This window comes from Eriocheir sinensis, chromosome 1 (genome assembly GCF_024679095.1).
Source record: "Eriocheir sinensis breed Jianghai 21 chromosome 1, ASM2467909v1, whole genome shotgun sequence".
Lineage (NCBI taxonomy): Eukaryota > Metazoa > Arthropoda > Malacostraca > Decapoda > Varunidae > Eriocheir > Eriocheir sinensis.
In genome coordinates this window covers 39,452,336-39,464,835 of record NC_066509.1, presented here as the reverse complement: position 1 = coordinate 39,464,835, position 12,500 = coordinate 39,452,336, and the positions used below count along the sequence as shown (strand labels likewise).

The 12,500-nt window shown below is 43.4% G+C and overlaps 1 long non-coding RNA gene across 3 annotated transcripts in view; it reads left to right on the top strand.

The window, feature by feature from the left end:
- The window catches only part of LOC126996757 (uncharacterized), a 29,250-nt gene extending 16,750 nt beyond the window's left edge, over positions 1-12,500 (top strand). For 2 of the 3 annotated variants that reach the window (XR_007751463.1, XR_007751472.1), the window contains exons 3-13: positions 1,855-1,972; positions 2,421-2,479; positions 3,136-3,345; positions 3,450-3,542; positions 3,879-4,001; positions 5,648-5,727; positions 5,818-6,071; positions 7,225-7,374; positions 7,891-8,067; positions 10,550-10,718; positions 12,442-12,500. This is a non-coding gene — a long non-coding RNA (uncharacterized LOC126996757). Of the gene's footprint in view, positions 1-1,854; positions 1,973-2,420; positions 2,480-3,135; positions 3,346-3,449; positions 3,543-3,878; positions 4,002-4,318; positions 4,506-5,647; positions 5,728-5,817; positions 6,072-7,224; positions 7,375-7,890; positions 8,068-10,549; positions 10,719-12,441 lie in introns of all 3 variants that reach the window. The other variant, XR_007751478.1, reaches the window with a different exon arrangement.

The window sequence follows — 12,500 nt, the reverse complement described above, 5'->3', positions numbered from 1 at the left end:
ATGAGAGGTTGGATAAGGATAGGAGGGTGTGGATAGTGTGGATGGATAGAGGAAAGGTGGATCTATAAGTGGGTGCAAGGACGTGGAGGATGAATGAGAGGAAGGTGGAGAAAAGTGGACGTAAACTCTAAACAAAAAAATGTTGTCAGAAAAAGATTTAGATGAGAAAATACTTTGATAAAAGTGTGGATAGCAGGAGGACGGATAAGGACAGGAAGGTGTGGATTGTGTATTATGATTTTTGTAAGTAATTTTGTAAGTAGGTATGATTTTTTTTTCATTTTCCTCTCTCTCTCTCTCTCTCTCTCTCTCTCTCTCTCTCTCTCTCCCACGCATTTTTTTTCCTCCGTTTTCTCCATATTGTCACTCCTCCTCCTATTCCTCTTCCATTCTTCTTGTACTAGTTCTTCTTCTTCTTCTTCTTCTTCTTCTTCTTCTTCGAGAGAGAGAGAGAGTGAAATGTCGGCCATCTTGCATATTTTTTCTCTTTCATTTCACATTCTCTCTCTCTCTCTCTCTCTCTCTCTCTCTCTCTCTCTCTCTCTCTCTCGTCCGTCGTACGAAACACAGTACCTCAGTGATTTCAACAAAACAGTAGAAAGTGATCCATAGAAATCGCATAGGCCTTGATAAAAACAAGAATAACACAAAAACGGATAAGGATAGAAGGATGTGGATATTGTGGATGGAAAGAGGAATGATGGGGCAATAAGTAGATGAAAGGCGGTGGAGGGGGAGTGGAGGGAAGGTGGAGAAAAGTGGAACTAAACTCGAAAGAAAAAAATATAGGTTATCAGAAAAAGGTTTAAAAGAGAGAAAATACCTTGATAAAAGTTTGAATAAATGAAGAATGGATAAAGGTAGAAGGATGTGGATAGTATGGATGGAAAGAGGAAGAATGGGGCTTTAAGTGGATAAAAGGCAGTGGAGGAGAAATGAGTGGAAAGTAGAGGAAAGTGGAACTAAACTCGAAAGAAAAAATATAGGTTATCAGAAAAAGATTTAAAAGAGAGAAAATACCTTGATAAAAGTGGAGATAACAAAAGAATGGATAGAGATAGAAGGATGTGGATAGTGTGGATGAAGAGAGGAAGGATGGGGCTTTAAGTGGATGAAAGGCGGTGGAGGAGAAATAAGGGAAAAGTGGAAAAAAGTGGAGGTGAAGTAGAATAAAAAAAAGTAAGTCATCCGAAAAAGATTTAGATGAGAGAAAATATCTTGATAAAAGTGTGGATAACTGAAGAATGGATAGAGATAGAAGAATGTGGATAGTGTGGTTGGAAAGAGGAAAGATGAGGCTATAAGTGGTTTGGAAGGAGGTGAAGGAGGAGTGGAGGCAAGGTGGAGAAAAATTGAGGTAAAATGGAGAGTAAAAAAATTCTGAAGTCATGGATTATTTTTCTCCTCCTCCTCCTTCTCCTCCTCCTCCTCCTACTCCTACTCCTCCTCCTACTACTACTACTACTACTACTACTACTACTACTATTACACCTTCTGCTACTACTACTATTACTACAACTGCCACTTTCCCTACTACTGAGGCATGAAAGTGAAAATTTACCGCTAGAACGAGAAAGGTGAAAGGAATACCTGAAGCTGATTGGCTGGGAGGGGAAGGGGGCGGAGCTTAGACTCAAGACCGACGCTGATTGGCTGAGAGGAAACGTGTTATGATTCTCGTGTTTATTACTACTACTACTACTACTACTACTACTACTTCTATGACCATTCCTTCTCCTACTACGAGAATCAGCGCCCTCACAAACCTACCATTCCTCCCCTCACAAGCCCTACTTCTACAACCGACCTACTGCCACCACCACTACTTATAACACTACGAATTCTACTTTACAGCCTTGCAAGTGACTTCAGCGGCTCTCTGTCCCCCGCCTGCTGTTCCTATCAACTGTAAAGTGGAAGATGCTGGAGAAACTGCTACTTATACGTGTGATGAAGGCTACACGTTATTCGGGTAAGTAGTTTTAGTAGTGGATTTATAAGTAGTAGTCGTAGTAGGTATGTGGTTGAAGTAGGGCTTGTAGGGTGTTGAACAGGGGGTTTATAAGTGTTCTAAGTGTCGTGGTGATAGTGAAAAGTGTCTAGGAGTAGTTATAGTAGTAGTAGTAGTAGTAGTAGAATTGATATAATCTCTCTCTCTCTCTCTCTCTCTCTCTCTCTCTCTCTCTCTCTCTCTCTCTCTCTCTCTCTCTCTCTCTCTCTCTCTCTCTCTCTCTCTCTCTCTCTCTCTCTCTCTCTCTCTCTCCTCCTCCTCCTCCTTCTCCTCTTCCTCTTCCTGTCCCATTCAGAATTAATTTACATAAAGAATTCCATTGTTATTATTATTATTATTATTATTATTATTATTATTATTATTATTATTATTATTATTATTATTATTTTTTCTTTTTTTTCTTTAACAGACCTTCCACGCGATCTTGCAACTCCGCTGGGATCTGGGATGGGAACCTACCGATTTGTGGTAAGTCACTATTTCATTTCTCTTTCAACCATGATTTCTACCAGTCTACCACAATCTACCGGGCTCTAACCACCACTCAGACCTTCTACCAGCATCCCTCTACTAGTCTACCAAATTTCAACCATCCAGCTGTACGAATTCTACCCCAAAAATCAACTTTTTCAAATCTTTTTCAACCCAGAACCTCAAATTTTCATCCAAATCCTACATTTCAACCGCGATTTCTACCACCGCACCCCAATCTACCAGGGTCTAACCACCACCGAAGCATACTACCAACATCCCTCTACCACTCCACCAAAACTCAACCATCCACCACTTTTTTATCACCCAAAAAAATACAACTTATTCAAAACATTTCAACTCTGTAACCCCAAATTTCCACCCAAATCCTACATTTCAACCGCGATTTCTACCACGCCACCCCAATCTACCAGGGCCTAACCACCACCCAAGCATACTACCAACATCCCTCTACCACTCCAACAAGATTCAACCATCCACCATTCTTTATCACCACCAAAACCACCAATTTTGCAAAACTTTTTCAACTCTGTAACCCCAAATTTCCACCCAAATCCTACATTTCAACCGCGATTTCTACCACCGCACCCCAATCTACCAGGCTCTAACCACCACCCAACCATGCCCCACAGCTACCAACATCGCCTACCTTCGACCGGCCAACCAGAGCTCAACCACAAGGGGGGCAGAGCCATTCAAGGCCAACGATGGGATAAACTCGCATTTGCACGAAGGAAATCAGTGTGCCGCTACCCAGGCTGAGACATCCCCGTGGTGGAAGGTCGACCTACTGCAAGAATACACGGTTGTTGTGGTTGTCGTCACTACAAGGGCGTGCTGTGGTAGGTGTTAAGTGGTTAAGTAGTCATAAGTAGCTGTGGTAGTACCAGTAGTAGTAGTAGTTCAACTTCTAACCCCCACCGCCTCTCTCTCTCTTACTTAACAGACTCGCCCGCACTTATGAACTTGGAAATTCGGGTTGGAAATTCACTTGACATTCAGAAGAACAGGCTATGTGCGTGGGAGCCTGGAAAAGTGGGTAAGTATAAGTAATTGTAGTAGTAGTAGTAGTAGTAGTAGTAGTAGTAGTAGTAGTAGTAGTAGTAGTAGTAGTAGTAGTAGTAGTAGTAGTAGTAGTAGTAGTAGTAGTAGAAGAGGAGGAGGAGGAGGAGAGAGGAGGAGAGAGTAGTAGTAGTAGTAGTAGTAGTCCTCTCTCTCTCTCTCTCTCTCTCTCTCTCTCTCTCTCTCTCTCTCTCTCTCTCTCTCTCTCTCTCTCTCTCTCTCTCTCTCTCTCTCTCTCTCTCTCTCTCTCTCTCTCTCTCTCTCTCTCTCTCTCTCCATCTATCTATCTTTCTTTCTATCTATCTATTTACAGAGGAAGGGAGTAATGTCAAATTTGAATGCGCTCTACCGCTGAAGGGCAGATATGTCATATTGCAAACGGCCGGTCGAGAAAGTGAGCTATCTCTCTGCGAGGTGGAGGTCTACAGCACGGAAGGTAAGCAAGCCACATCCTACCACCCTCCCTCTACCAGTCTACCAAGTTTCGACCAGCCACCATTACGGATTCGACCAAAAAACTTACTCTGAACAAAACTTTTTCAATTTGTTAACCTCGATTTTTCAGACACACCTTTGCATTCTACCACGATTTCTACCACTCTGCCACATTCGACCAGGCGCTAACCACCACACAACTCTACTACCATTATCCCTCTACCAGTCTACCAAAGCTCAACCATCCACCATTGCAAATTCAACCAAAAAACTCGACTTTTTCAAAGTTTTTTCAACTTGGTAATCTCGATTTTTCAGACACACCTTTGCATTCGACCACGATTTCTACCACTCTTCCACAATCGACCAGGCGCTAACTACCACTGGAGCACACTACCAGAATCCCTCTACTGGTCTACCAAAATTCGACCGGCCAACACACACACACACACACACACACACACACACACACACACACACACACACACACACACATCTGGGAAAGGTACACACACCTCTTTAGTTTTCCCATTTTTCTCCATTATTCTCAAAGGTATTTTAATTTCCTTAGTGTGGTTGTAAAGCCCATTAAATTCCCTATCTACCATTCCTTGTCCACCATTACCATACCTTGCACCATAACTGAGAAATGGGGTCATGAACTAAGGGCGCCATTTCGAACACATAATTTTTCCCTCACATACCTCTTCAGGTTTTCCCATTTTTCTCCATTATTTTCAAAGTTATTCTAATTTCCTTGGTATGGTTGTAAAGCTTAATAAATTCCCTATCTACCATTACCTGTCCACCATTACCATACCTTGCACCATAACTGAGAAATGGGGTCATGAACTTAGGGCGCTATTTCGAACACATAATTTTTCCCTCACACACCTCTTCAGTTTTTCCCATTTTTCTCCATTATTCTCAAAGGTATTTTAATTTCCTTGGTATGGTTATAAAGTTTAATAAATTCCCTATCTACCATTCCCTGTTCACCATTACCATACCTTGCACCATAACTGAGAAATATGGCCATAAACGTAGGGCGCCATTTCTAACACATCATTTTTCCCTCACACACCTCTTCAGTTTTTACCATTTTTTTCCATTATTATCAAAGGTATTTTAATTTCCTTGATGTGGTTGTAAAGCTTAATAAATTCCCTATCTACCATTCCCTGTCCACTATTACCATACCTTGCACCATAACTGAGAAATGGGGCCATAAACTCAGGGCACAACTCGGAACACATCATTTTTCCCTCACACACCTCTTCAGTTTTTTACATTTTTCTCTATTATTATCAAAGGTATTTTAATTTCCTTAGAATGGTTGTAAAGCCCATTAAATGCCCTATCTACCATTCCCTGTCCACCATTACCATACCTTGCACCATAAATGAGAAATGGGGTCATGAACTTATGGCGCCATTTCGAACACACCATTTTTCCCTCACACACCTCTTCAGTTTTTCCCATTTTTCTCCATTATCATCAAAGGTATTTTAATTTCCTTGATGTGGTTGTAAAGCTTAATAAATTCCCTATCTACCATTCCCTGTCCACTATTACCATACCTTGCACCATAACTGAGAAATGGGGTCATGAACTTAGGGTACCATTAAAAATATTACTTATCTACAGAGTTCGCGAAAGAGCGATGTTCTGCTACAGCTGATATCAAGACCATTGGGGTATTTAACAAGACCTGCTATCAATTCAAAGTAAGTACTACCACTACTACTACTACTATAACTACTACTACTACTACTACTACTACTACTATAACCACTGGTACTATTTATTTTTTACAGGTAGACGATGGAAGCTCATTTGACTCCGCGCGGGAAAAATGTAAACAAGCCGACGCCACCATCACCGCCTCAGCGCGAAATACCTCCCACCCTTCTGTCTCTCGCTCTATCTCTCCGGATCTCGCTCACTCGCTCACCGCCGTGACTCACCTCTGAGTTAGAGCGACGAGAGACAGCTTTGAAAGGAGACCTGGTGTGGATCGGGCTGAGGAGAGACCCGGGATTTATTTCGCGGACATGGCGTTGGGTGGACGGTAAGCCAGAGAGAGAGAGAGAGAGAGAGAGAGAGAGAGAGAGACTGTGTAATCATTTCCATTTCAATCATAACACCAAATATGAGAAGTGATCAAAAGTGAGCTATCTCTAATCTTTAAATCACCTCTAACACTATTTTGACTATGACCATTCGATTCCTCACCCTCGAGAACCTACTATTCGCTACCTCACATGACTACCATCTACTAACCACCTACTACCACTACCACTACCACTACTACCAAAACTACCACTCCTAGAACCTTAACACTATGACCATTCGATTCCTCACCCTCGAGAACCTACTATTCGCTACCTCACATGACTACCATCTACTAACCACCTACTACCACTACCACTACCACTACTACCAAAACTACCACTCCTAGAACCTTAACACTATGACCATTCGATTCCTCACCCTCGAGAACCTACTATTCACTACCTCACATGACTACCATCTACTAACCACCTACTACCACTACCACTACCACTACTACCAAAACTACCACTCCTAGAACCTTACCACTATGACCATTCGATTCCTCACCCTCGAGAACCTACTATTCGCTACCTCACATGACTACCATCTACTAACCACCTACTACCACTACCACTACCACTACTACCAAAACTACCACTCCTAGAACCTCACCACTATGACCATTCGATTCCTCACCCTTGAGAACCTACTATTCGCTACCTCACATGACTACCATCTACTAACCACCTACTACCACTACCACTACTACTACTACCAAAACTACCACTCCTAGAACCTTACCACTATGACCATTCGATTCCTCACCCTCGAGAACCTACTATTCGGTACCTTACATGACAATCATCTACTAACCACCTACTACCACTACCACTACTACCAAAACTACCACTCCTAGAACCTTACCACTATGACCATTCGATTCCTCACCCTCGAGAACCTACTATTCACTACCTCACATGACTACCATCTACTAACCACCTACTACCACTACCACTACTACTACTACCAAAACTACCATTCCTAGAACCTTACCACTATGACCATTCGATTCCTCACCCTCGAGAACCTACTATTCACTACCTCACATGACTACCATCTACTAACCACCTACTACCACTACTACTACTACCACAACTACCACTTTTCAGGTACTGTAGTGACTGAGCCGAAGTGGGGGAAACAGCAACCAAACAACTACAACGGCAAGCAGGACTGTGTGGCGCTGGATCGTGGTAGAAAATGGTTGTGGAACGATGTTGGTTGTGAGCTGGACTACCTACCATATATCTGCATGTCTGGTAGGTAATAGTGGTAGTTGTAGTAGTAGTAATAGTAGTAGTAGGGTTAAATAGTATGAAATAGTAGGTTTATGAGTGTCCTAAATATCATGGTGATAGTTAGAGTAGTCCCAGAGTAGTAGTAGTAGTAGTAGTAGTAGAACAGTAACAGGCGTTGTATGGTATGAAATAGTACGTTAATGATTATTCTAAATCTCATGGTGATAGTTAGAGTAGTCCCAGAGTAGTAGTAGTAGTAGTAGTAGTAGTAGTAGTAGTAGAACAGTAACAGGCGTTGTATGGTATGAAATAGTACGTTAATGATTATTCTAAATCTCATGGTGATAGTTAGAGTAGTAGTAGTAGTAGTAGTAGTAGTAGTAGTAGTAGTAGGATATGAAATAGTAGGTTCTTAACACTTCTGAAACCGATAGTAACACTTATTTCATGCTACCACCAAAACTACCACCACTACTACTACCACTACTACTACTACTACTACTACTACTGCTACTACTACTATGACCCTCCCTACAGCCCCCAGGTCATGCAGGTCGCCGGACAAGCAGGTCAACACCACGATGGAGGTCACAGGTCACTCCACGGGTCAAATCGTGACCTATACATGTCCAGTCGGGTCCAAACTTGTCGGAAACACGTCGAGAACATGTTTGGAGGATGGCGTGTGGAGTGGAGCGGCGCCATCTTGCTTATGTAAGGAGAGAGAGAGAGAGAGAGAGAGAGAGAGAGAGAGATTGTGGTTGAATGAAATGGATCTGGGTTGTTTTTTGGGGTTGGGTTTTACCGAGTTGATAAAAGTTTTGAATTGGTTGATTTTTTGTGGTTGAATTCATAATGGTGGTTGGTTGAATTTTGGTAGGATGGTAGAGGGATGTTGGTACTATGGTTGGGTGGTGGTTAGCCCCCGGTAGATTATGGATGAGTGGTAGAAATGGTGGTTGAACGAGAGAGTATTGGTTGATAATCCGAATTCTCTGGTTGAAAAGTTTTGAGAAAGTCGTTTTTTGGGGGTGAATTCGTAATGGTGGTTTGTTCGATTTTGATAGGATGGTAGAGGGATATTGGTAGAAGACTTGGGTGGTGGTTAGCCCCCGGTAGATTATGGATGAGTGGTAGAAATGGTGGTTGAACGAGAGAATATTGGTTGATAATCCGAATTCTCTGGTTGAAAAGTTTTGAGAAAGTGGTTTTTTTTTGGTTGAATTTATGATGGTGGTTGGTTGAATTTTGGTAGGCTGGTAGAGGGATATTGGTAGAAGGCTTGGGTGGTGGTTAGCGCCCGGTAGATTATGGATGAGCGGTAGAAATAGTAGTTGAACGAGAGAATATTGGTTGATAATCCGAATTCTCTGGTTGAAAAGTTTTGAGAAAGTCGTGTTTTGGGGTGAATTCGTAATGGTGGTGTAACGGTCCGAATGTGAGTGAACGAGAATGTGAGTAAGTCAGTGAGTAACAGTGAGTAAGTGTAAGCGAGTGCATGAATGAACGAGAGAATGTGAGTAAGTCGGTGAGTGACAGTGAGTAAGTGTGAGCGAGTGGGAGAGTGAATGAGTGAATGAGTGAAAGAGTGAATGGGTAGCTGAGGAATGTAAGTGCGTAAAAGGTTATGAGAAGATAACACGGCGAGCGAATGAGCGAATATATGAACGAGTTACTGAAATCCCTCATCCCAAAGCCTCGAACCCCTCCAAGAAACCAATAACTAGTTAGTTAGATAGGTAGGGGTTTGATTGTAAAAGAATGTTCCGGAAGGGAGAGAGTCAGTAATGCGGGGTTAAAAGATCACGTGATGGAGGAGAGAAGCTGATGAGTAAGCGAGGAGGAGGAGGAAGAAACCAGAAGCGGGAGAGAAGTGGGGAGATGAGCATCACTGCAGCAAACGAGAAGCGGGAGAGAGGTGAGGAGACGAGCACCACGGCAGCAAGCCAGAAGCTTGGAGGACGCACACACCACCCACGGCCTGCTGTGTGAGGCGGGCTAGCAGGAGACGAGCAGCAGCCCTAGCAAGGAAAGGCAGCGAGTTGGAGTTGGAGTTGAGAGCGGTGTCCACCTCTCCACTCAGCCCCCCCCCGAAAAACCACCCACGGCCTGCGGGGTGAGACGGACTACAGGATGGGAACTTGTATGGCGGGGTAACCTGCCCCTCGACTGTCCTGGGGGCTCCAATACCACTGCCCCAAGCTGCTCCCTACATCAAAGGGCGCCCGCCACTTCACACCACCCGAGCCGCTCCATCTCCACATCAAGCGGCGCCCGTCTGTCCAGCACCAGGACCGCCCATTCCCATCGTGGACGTCCTCTGCCGAGCCCGACACTCACGCCAGCTCCTCCTCCTCCACATCCAGCAACTAGAGCTAAGCATTCTGTGTATTCCCCAAATCTCCCTTGTGCCGGTAGCTAGCTAGCTTAGAGGCCTACAGCCTGTCGGTCATTCATTTTTTTTTTCATATTTTTATTAGCACTCCGCTAACCTTTAAAGTAAACCAAATACATATTTATATATAACCTTACTGAGTGTTATCATTTGGAGCCTGTTTTGCTGCTCATTGGAAATTACTGAACCATACACACATCCCCTCCATAGTACATTATCACCATCCAGTTTCTTAATGCTGTCTCAAAAGTGGTTCCCACGGAAATCCTCCCACCCTCCATAAGTAACGCCCTTCTGGTCACAAACTTCGGAACGAGTGTTCACTTGTCCTGAGGCCTTAACATCCAGGACCAGCGCTCGACAACTACCACGCTACCACATACCATCACTACCCTAGTGGTTGTCATAAAAAGGGATGTAGCTTTCATTTATTTATTTAATTTAATATTTTCTCTATTTTCCACGCTACAGTGGCAAGGGTGGTCATGTGCATTTTTTAACCTTCATGTGCGTTTTTTCAAGCTGTGTGCGTTTTTTCTTTCATGTAAGTGTGTGTGTGTGTGTGTGTGAGTGTGTGAGTGTGTGTGTGTGTGTGTGTGTTTTTCACCCCTCATGTGCGTTTTTTGAAGCTGTGTGCGTTTTTTTCTTTCATGTAAGTGTGTGTATGTGTGTGTGTGCGTTTTACCCCTCATGTGCGTTTTTTACGCCCATGTGCGTTTTTTACCCTCATGTGCGTTTTTTCACCTTCATGTGTGTTTTTTCACTCATGTGCGTTTTTTACCCTCATGTACGTTTTTCCAGACATCGAGTGTGGGGTTCCTGACGACATAGAGGATGGGAGCTACACGTACACAGGGGAGGCCAGAAATACGTACACGGCCAAGACTACGTACACATGTGCACAAAACTACTCGCTGGACGGGGCTCATGTGCGCGTATGTACGGACGCCCCAGAAACCTACATGCCTGTGTATGTGTTTGTGTGTGTGTGTGTGTGTGCGTTTTTTTTGGTCATGTGCGTTTTTTTATGTGTGCGTCTTTTTGTAGCTTGTGTGCGTTTTTTTAAAGTTATGTGCGTTTTTTATATAAGTGTGTGCGTCTTTTTGTAGCTTGTGTGCGTTTTTTTAAAGTTATGTGTGTTTTTTTATGTAAGTGTGTGCGTCTTTTTGTAGCTTGTGTGCATTTTTTTGTTGCTTGTGTGCGTTTTTTTGTTGCTTGTGTGCGTTTTTTCAAAGTTATGTGCGTTTTTTATGTAAGTGTGTGCGTCTTTTTGTAGCTTGTGTGCGTCTTTTTGTAGCTTGTGTGCGTTTTTTGTTGCTTGTGTGCGTTTTTTTAAAGTTATGTGTGTTTTTTATGTAAGTGTGTGCGTCTTTTTGTAGCTTGTGTGCGTTTTTTCTAAGTTATGTGCGTTTTTTTATGTGTGTGTGTGTGTGTGTGTGTGTGTGCGCGTTTTCAAGCTGTGTGCGTTTTCATCCTTTCATGTGCATCTGTGTGTGTGTGTGTGTGTGTGTGTGTTTTTAAGCTGTGTGCGTTTTCATCCTTTCATGTGCATCTGTGTGTGTGTGTGTGTGTGTGTGTGTTTAAGGTGTAAGCATTTTTATCCATTCATGTGCGTCTGTGTGTGTGTGTGTGTGTGTGTGTGTGTGTGTGTGTGTGTGTGTGTGTGTGTTTAAGCTGTGTGCGTTTTTATCCTTTCATGTGCGTCTGTGTGTGTGTGTGTGTGTGTGTGTGTGTGTGTGTGTGTTTTTAAGCTGTGTGCGTTTTTTTCATCCTGTGTGCGTTTATGAACTGTGTGTGTGTGTGTGTGTGTGTGTGTGTGTGTGTACGTTTAAGTTCATGTGCGTTGTTTCGTGTACACTTTTTCTCCTCCTCCTCCTCCTCCTTCTTCTTCTTGTTCTTCTTGTTCTTCTTCTTCTTCCCTCTCCTCTTCCTCTTTCTCCTCCTCCTCCTCCTCCTTCTGCATCCTCCTCCTCTTTCTTCTTCTTCTTCTTCTTCTTCTTCTTCTCCTCCTTCTCCTCCTTCTCCTCCTTCTCCTCCTTCTCCTCCTTCTCCTCCTTCTCCTCCTTCTCCTCTTCCTCCTCTTCCTCCTCCTTCTTCTTCTTCTTCTTCTTTTTATTCTCTTCCTCCTTCTTCTTCTTCTTCTTTTTATTCTCTTCCTCCTTCTTCTACTTCTTCTTTTTATTCTCTTCCTCCTTCTTCTTCTTCTTCTTCTTCTTCTTCTCCTCCTTCTTCCTCTTTCTTCTTCCTCCTCTTCTTCTTCTTCTTCTTCCTCCTTCTCCTCCTTCTTCTTCTTCTTCTTCTTCTTCCTCCTCCTCCTCTTCCTTCTTGTATCTTCTTCTTCTTCTCCTCCTTCTTTTCCTCCTTCTTCTTCTTCTTCTCCTCCTTCTGTTCCTCCTTCTTCTTCTTCTTCTTCTTCTTCTCCTTCTTCTCTTCTCCTTCTTTCCGTCCCTTTCTTCTCCATTTCCTTCTTCTTCTTCTTCTTCTTCTTCTCCTCCTTCTTTTCCTCCTTCTTCTTCTTCTTCTTCTCCTCCTTCTTTTCCTCCTTCTTCTTCTTCTTCTTCTCCTCCTCCTCCTTCTCCTTCTTCTTCTTCTCCTCCTCCTCCTCCTTCTCTTCCTCCTTCTTCTTCTTCTTCTTCTTCTCCCCCATTCTCCTCCTCCTCCTCCTCCTCCCTAACTATTCTGCCTATCCCCAGACGCCCGGTGCCCCCCCCTGCCCCCGCCCCCCCACTCGACTATCCAGGAGAACAGTAAT